At 41.9% G+C, this 7,826-nt stretch overlaps 1 long non-coding RNA gene across 1 annotated transcript; it reads left to right on the top strand.

The window, feature by feature from the left end:
* Positions 1–4,653: 4,653 nt before the first annotated feature.
* On the top strand, positions 4,654–6,792 carry LOC125525887. Its single transcript, XR_007291463.1, has 2 exons — positions 4,654–6,269; positions 6,346–6,792. It is a non-coding gene; the product is annotated as an uncharacterized LOC125525887 (long non-coding RNA).
* Positions 6,793–7,826: the final 1,034 nt, after the last annotated feature.

Here is a 7,826-nt window from a genome sequence, read left to right as displayed (position 1 = left end):
CGGAGTGACAAATCCCAGTCTCGATTCGTGCCAACCCAACAGACACTTTCGGAGATACCCGCAGTGCACCTTTATAGCCACCCAGTTACGTTGTGACGTTTGGTGCGCCCAAAGCATTCCTACGGTATCCGGGAGTTGCACAATCTCAGGGTCTAACGAAATGATAATTGACATCAGAAAAGCTTTAGCATACGAACTACACGATCTTGTGCTAGGCTTAGGATTGGGTCTTGTCCATCACATCATTCTCCTAATGATGTGATCCCGTCATCAACGACATCCAATGTCCATGGTCAGGAAACCGTAACCATCTATTGATCAACGAGCTAGTCAACTAGAGGCTTACTAGGGACATGGTGTTGTCTATGTATCCACACATGTATCTGAGTTTCCTATCAATACAATTCTAGCATGGATAATAAACGATTATCATGAACAAGGAAATATAATAATAACTAATTTATTATTGCCTCTAGGGCATATTTCCAACACCTTCTAATGAGAGTAACTCTTCAACTCATACATTGTTTAATTTCCCTTCGTGCTTACCGAAGGATGATTGCTATGATGATTGTTATGATCCTGTTGATTCTTTTGAAATATCCCTTTTTGATGATGCTTGCTATGCTTGTGGCCAAGATGCCAATATGAATTGTGCTTATGGAGATGAACTTGCTATAGTTCCTTATGTTAAACATGAAATTGTTGCTATTGCACCCACACATGATAGTCCTATTATCTTTTTGAATTCTCCAAACTACACTATATCGGAGAAGTTTGCTCTTATTAAGGAATATATTGATGAGTTGCCTTTTACCGTTGCACATGATGATTTTGATGAATATAATATGCATGTGCTTGCTGCTCCTACTTGCAATTATTATGAGAGAGGAACTACATTTCCGCCTCTTTATGTTTCCAATACAACAAAATTGCAAGAAACTGGTTATACTATGCATTGGCCTTTACTTTGTGTGCATGAATTGTTCTTTTATGACATGCCTATGCATAGGAAGAGAGTTAGACTTCGTCATTGCATGATATATGTTACTTTGTGCTCACTACTAAATTATAAATCATTGTTAATTAAAATTGGCTTTGATATACCTTGGGATCCGGGTGGATTCACTACTTGAGCACTATATGCCTAGCTTAATGGCTTTAAAAAAGCGTTGCCAGGGAGACAACCCGGAAGTTTTAGAGAGTCATTTATTTATGTTGAGTGCTTTCATATAGTTTAAAAACAACAAAAATAAAGAGGGAAACCTAAAACCTTTTCAAAAAGGAAAGCGAAGTGAGAAAGACAAGCATTGTTGAAGTGGGAGCTAGCCTTGAACTTTGTTCATGCTCACGGAAACTTTGTGAATCTTGATTACAAAAACTTTTCAATAAAAATAATTATCCCCTTCTACAATTTCATTGTATTATAAAAATAATGTGCCAAGGTTTGCCTTTAGGATGTTTACATTTACTTGATGGTTTGTATGGTGCATGATAGAAACTTTGGCTGTAGTGCGTGACTTTACATTTTTAATTGGAACGTCAAATGGTTCCGATTCTTTTTGAACTGTCTTCCTATACAAATTTTTTATTTTTCCTAATTTTGGCAGAATGTTTCAAGTATCAGAAGTATGGTGAATGTTCAGATTATTACAGACTGTTCTGTTTTAGATAGATTCTGTTTTTTATGCATAGTTTGCTTGTTTTGATGAAACTATCGATTTATATCAGTGGATTAAGCCATGGAAAAGTTATATTACAGTAGACACCATGCAAAAACAAAATATGAATTGGTTTGCAACAGTACTTAGAATAGTGATTTGCTTTATTATACTAACGGATCTTACCGAGTTTTCTGTTGAAGTTTTGTGTGGATGAAGTGTTCGATGATCGAGAAGGTCTCGATGCGAGAAGAAGGAAGAGAGGCAAGAGCTCAAGCTTGGGGATGCCCGAGGCACCCCAAATAAATATTCAAGGAGACTCAAGCGTCTAAGCTTGGGGATGCCCCGGAAGGCATCCCCTCTTTCTTCAACAAGTATCGGTATGTTTTCGGATTCGTTTCGTTCATGCGATATGTGCAATCTTGGAGCATCTTTTGCATTTAGTTTTCATCTTTCTTTTATGCATCGTGATGGTATGAGGTAGTCCTTGGTTGATTTATAGAATGCTCTTTGCACTTCACTTATATCTTTTGAGTATGGCTTTATAGAATGCTTCATGTGCTTCACTTATATCATTTGAAGTTTGGATTGCCTGTTTCTCTTTACATAGGCAACCGCCATTTGTAGAATGCTCTTTTGCTTCACTTATATTTGTTAGAGCGTGGGCATATCTTTTGTAGAAAGAATTCAACTCTCTTGCTTCACTTATATCTATTTAGAGAGATGACAGGAACTGGTCATTCACATGGTTAGTCATAAAATCCTACATAAACTTGTAGATCGCTGAATATGATATGTTTGATTCCTTGCAATAGTTTTGTGATATAAAGATGGGGATATTAGAGTCATGCTAGTGGGTAGTTGTGGATTGTAGAAATACTTGTGTTGAGGTTTGTGATTCCCGTAGCATGCACGTATGGTTAACCGTTATGTAACGAAGTCGGAGCATGATTTATTTTTTAGGAAATATGCCCGTGCGTTGCAACCGGAGAAAACTTATCAAATCATGAAGTTGTGGTAGATATTTTTTTTTAATCAAATGCAAGGATGAGATAAGGGATTTTTATAATGTCATTTCACAAACTATGTCTGTGATGTCATGATGAGACAAGGGACTTTTAAAAAGTCATTTAAAAAACTAAAATGTGATGGTCTCATCACGACTTGATTTCTTAAGGCGCCACAATGAAATATATTTTGGTTAAGCAAACTGCATTGATGGACCCTGCATGAGTTAGACTGATGAATGACGCGTCTCGCCTTGACCTAGCATAACGGTGTTTACCATAGCTAATATTGTGGTACCAAAATAAACATAGTTGTGTATGAAGCAAAATAGGCATTTAATCATACTCATATAGCTTACAAAAACTAAACCATAGGAAGTTGTGTCAATTTTTTTGGGCTCGGCGTTGTACAAAATACGGAAATCATTTTTTACCCGACACGAGGATCTAAATAAAATCATGAAACGACCTCTACAGATCCCCTAATAAAACCTCTACGTAAACAATGGTTCATTTTGTTCATTATTTAAGGATCTATTTTTATTTTTGTGAACATTTTCTAAAATTTGATGGACATTTTTTCAAATTCATAAATATGTTTTGAATATTGGATCATTTTGTAAAAACCATGAACATTATTTATTTAATGGATGTTTATTTTAAATCATGATTTTTTATAATATGTAAACAAATTTTTGAAATCATGTACATTTTATGATTTTCCAAATGTTTTTTGAATTCACAAATAGTTTATGATTTTTTTATTTTTTTAGAAACTCACAACATTTTGAAATTTGATTCTTTTGAAAATCCTGAATTTCATTTAGAGAAGAAAAAATAAAAATAAAAACGAGAAAGTAAATAAAAAGCATAAAAATGAAATAGAAAACAGGGGGCTCCACGACTATGGGCTGGTCCATTACCGTGCACGCTCAAGAGTGGAAAAAGAGGAGAAAAACATGGAGCTCCATGACTTCTGGTCTCTCGTGTGGACGACCGCGCCCTGAGCCATCACACCACTTGTGTGCTCATTTTATTGAAGTGTATAAGTATATAAGAATAGAATCTGGCAGAGATTTTGAAATTAAAATGAATCATTTTTTTCTTCGCTTACCGGTGGCACGGTAGGTAATTAGTGCCAACTTCGGGGGCAATTTCCATGACAAACGGCCAGAAGCAATAGCCCTTTTATTATTAGGAAAAAAATAATAAAAATGTTGCATACTTCTCCTAGTGTCCAAGCCTTTTTCATCCGACTGTAGTACAACATTGTAGATTAGTTTGTTGATGCCTAATGACAAAGCATACCACACCGGTAGATTAGCCATAGCACTCCCATCACACTATAAAACTATCATATATGTGCAACACTTCCATGGTAATTTTACCTAGATGCAATTGTTCTTGTTTCTCCATAGCATCAACATTTTGGTCAAAATGATGTATAAGATGGTTGCCTCGTTCCTCCGTACCACCTTGAACATAACCATCTTCAGGGATGTCAAGCATGGCATATTCTACATGATCCAAAATAACAACATTTTTTTAGAACAATGAAGGACAACTCTGTGGCTATGACATGTCAATGGCTATGTTTTGGCGTTGATGGATAATTGCACTCGTATAAATCGGAATCAGTAGCGTCCTAAGATAATTTATGTATTTAATTTATTGGGGTCCAGGCATATATATTTTCTTTGTGTGTGTCCTAACATCTGTAGTCAGTATGAGTACATAAAAAATTCAAACGTACGCAAATACAACTTCAGGAAAAAAATAGAACCAAACCTGGCAATCGTGTGCACTCACGGCGAGAAATAAGGGCGTGTTTGGTTTCATGACTCGCACCTGGCTCGTACCCGTCATGCAATTCTATCGATGTTTGGTACGCTGCATGCTTCTCTGGGCCAGGCCCGACGGATGCAAAAGGAGCCTCTCAGCCAGGATGAGGCGAACACAAGAATCCACCGTATCTCTGAGCCAGGCCCGTGCCTGCATGCCCACCTCTCGTTTCTCCTTTTCCCCTCTCTCTCTCACGCCTTAGATTGGATCGAGCATCCAACTCGCTGCCGACCCCGCCTCCTGAGCTCCATTGTCCATCACCAGTCCGGGCTCCCTCGTCCACCACAAGTCCGTGCTCCCTCCCCGGTGCTCCTCCACGCCCACGCTGGGGGCCACGGCGGCCGCCATCGATCAAGAGGAACAAGGGGGTAGGGGAGCACCTGGGCGCCGTGAGCCACAATCGGTGCCGCCTTACTCCCCCTCGAACTGTGCCAGCCAATACAGTTGTAGTCGCACCTCCACCGCCGGCATCTCCCCCGGCAGGCCATCTCTGCCACGGCCATCTCGTCGCCCTCACCTGTTCATCTAGATGTTCTTAGCCATGGCCATCTACTCCATCTCAGTACAATGTGCCAGATTGGTGGAAATATTCTGATTTGTTTGCGAAATTCCTGATGAATAAAATTGACACTTTAGTTTTTGGTTCAATTTCAGTTCAAATTTGTTCTACTTGTTCCATGGAATGGTCCAGATCCAATTGGAAATTTTGAATGGTTGAAATTGGAAGAGAAGAGTTTACAGAATTAAGCCCAATTCAGCCTACCAAACAACATCTGTCGCGGATAGCATCCCTCATGCATCCATATCATGCAGTCAACCAAACCCACATCTCACTCCATCCTTGCATCCACTCAAGCAGGCCAGGCTCACCCAGGATGCCTCATGCGATGCAGGCTAGAGCCACCCAGACAACCAAACACGCCCTAAGTGATCGATGGGTAAAGGAGCGTGTCCCTTCTATAAATAAATAATTATTTACCAAAGCTAATCTCTGTTCCGTGAGTGGTGCTCCCGGGTGGCCGTTGCAAGACAACGATTCCACCAGCCGTCTCGTGCGGGGCGACGCGTGTCGCCTAGGCCCCATGCACCGCTATTTCAACCTTATCTTCTCAGGGACTCATCCTCATCTTCTCATGCCTTTTCTTCTCCCCGTCATTGATTACCTTCCTCTCTTCTCCTCCCTTCCACAGCTCTCGATCTAGATCGGATAGAGGCCACCACCGAGCCATCCTCGAGCGCCTCCTTTCTTCCTCCACGCGCTCAGCGCCCAAATCAACATGTCGAGCCCTCGCGCACATCGCCCGACCGGAGCTCTAGCGCCTCCTCGCAACACCCTCCTTTCTCCTTCTTCCTCTCTCCATCCCCTGCCTCTCGGTTCTTTCTTTTTCCCTTGGCCATGCAGGGAGCACCCACAGGGAGCCTCGCCGCTGCTGCCACCACCCGGACATCGTCGCGCCACCGCCTCCTCCGAGTTCGACAACCCTAGCACTCGTCCTTCCCTGCACCCTCTGCCTCGCCATGCGTGAGGACAATGATGACAGCGCGCCGCCATCGACCGTATCGGGCCGTCCTTCTCGCCTCGCTCGCATGGGCCGCACTGCACGCGGGCAAGCCGGCCCTTGCCGGTGGAAGTGTCGGTGCGGCAAGGCCGCTCGGGCTAGGTGATGGCAACCGTGACTCTCCTTTGCATTCGTTCTTTATTATCCCATCTGCATCTCTGCTTTCCTCACCGAAGATGTTGAATCCGATGTTGCTGATTGTAAGCTCCCATTATTGTAGAGTTTATTTATTCCTTTGCTCCCTCACTTGCGGGATTAATTCCTTTGTTCGGACAGGCGAGGTCGAGGAGGCCGGGGTTGCGGAGGACTGCGGAGCAGCCTGGCTGGCGCCTTGGGGTGGCGCGAGGAGAGGCGCGACGGGCGCTGCTGCTGGTCGCCGGCGACGGCGAGTGGAGAAGGGCCGCACAGAGTGGATAAGATGAAGGGGAGGACTGCTGACAGAATTCAAATGACTATAGGGTTTCTTTTGTAAAAGTGAAACGTTTTCCTAGGTTGCCATTAAAACAGGGACTGCGGGTTGATTTAATGTAAATCGAGGGGCTTTTTTTGCAAAACAGCCACGACGGACGACCAGAAGCAATCGCTGGTTTATTAGTAGGTAAGATTGATTGTCTTCCTTATGAGTGGCGGTCGGGGACGAGCGATGGTCTTTTGCTACCAATCTATCCCCTAGGAGCATGTGTGTAGTACTTTGTTTTGATGACTAATAGATTTTTGCAATAAGTATGTGAGTTCTTTATGACTAATGTTGAGTCCATGGATTATACGCATTCTCACCCTTCCATCATTGCTAGCCTCTCTAGTATCGCACAACTTTCGCCAGTATCTTAAATCCACCATATATCTTCCTCAAAACAGCCACCATACCTACCTATCATGGTATTTCCATAGCCATTTCGAGATATATTTCCATGCAACTTTCATCATCATCATATACATGACTTGAGCATTCATTGTCATATTGCTTTGCATGATCGTAAGATAGCTAGCATGATGTTTTCATGGCTTGTCCGTTTTTTGATGTCATTGTTACGCTAGATCATTGCACATCCCGGTACACCGCCGGAAGCATTCATATAGAGTCATATCTTTGTTCTAGTATCGAGTTGTAATATTGAGTTGTAAGTAAATAAAAGTGTGATGATCATCATTATTAGAGCATTGCCCTAGTGAGGAAAGGATGATGGAGACTATGATTCCCCCATAAGTCGGGATGAGACTCCGGACTTTACAAAAAAATAAGAGGCCAAAGAAGCCCCCCCCCAAAAAAGAGGCCAAAGAAGCCCACCAAAAAATAAAAAAAATGAGAGAAAAAGAGAGAAGGGGCAGTGCTACTATACTTTTTCCACACTTGTGCTTCAAAGTAGCACCATGTTCTTCATATAGATAGTCTCTTGAGTTATCACTTTCATATACTAGTGTGAATTTTCATTATAGAACTTGGCTTGTATATTCCGATGATGGGCTTCCTCAAATGCCCGAGGTCTTCATGAGCAAGTAAGTTGGATACACACCCACTTAGTATCAGTTGGAGCTTTCTTACACTTATAGCTCTAGTGCATCCGTTGCATGGCAATCCCTACTCATTCACATTGATATCTATTGATGGGCATCTGCATAGCCCATTGATATGCCTAGTTGATTTGAGACTATCTTCTCCTTTTTGTCTTCTCCACAATCACCATTCTATTCCATCCATAGTTCTATATCCATGGCTCACGCTCATGTAATGCGTGAAAGTTGAAAAGGTTTGAGAA

The sequence above is a fragment of the Triticum urartu genome, chromosome 1 (assembly GCF_003073215.2).
Source record: "Triticum urartu cultivar G1812 chromosome 1, Tu2.1, whole genome shotgun sequence".
Classification (NCBI taxonomy): Eukaryota; Viridiplantae; Streptophyta; class Magnoliopsida; order Poales; family Poaceae; genus Triticum; species Triticum urartu.
This window is presented reverse-complemented; position numbering and strand designations above follow the sequence as displayed.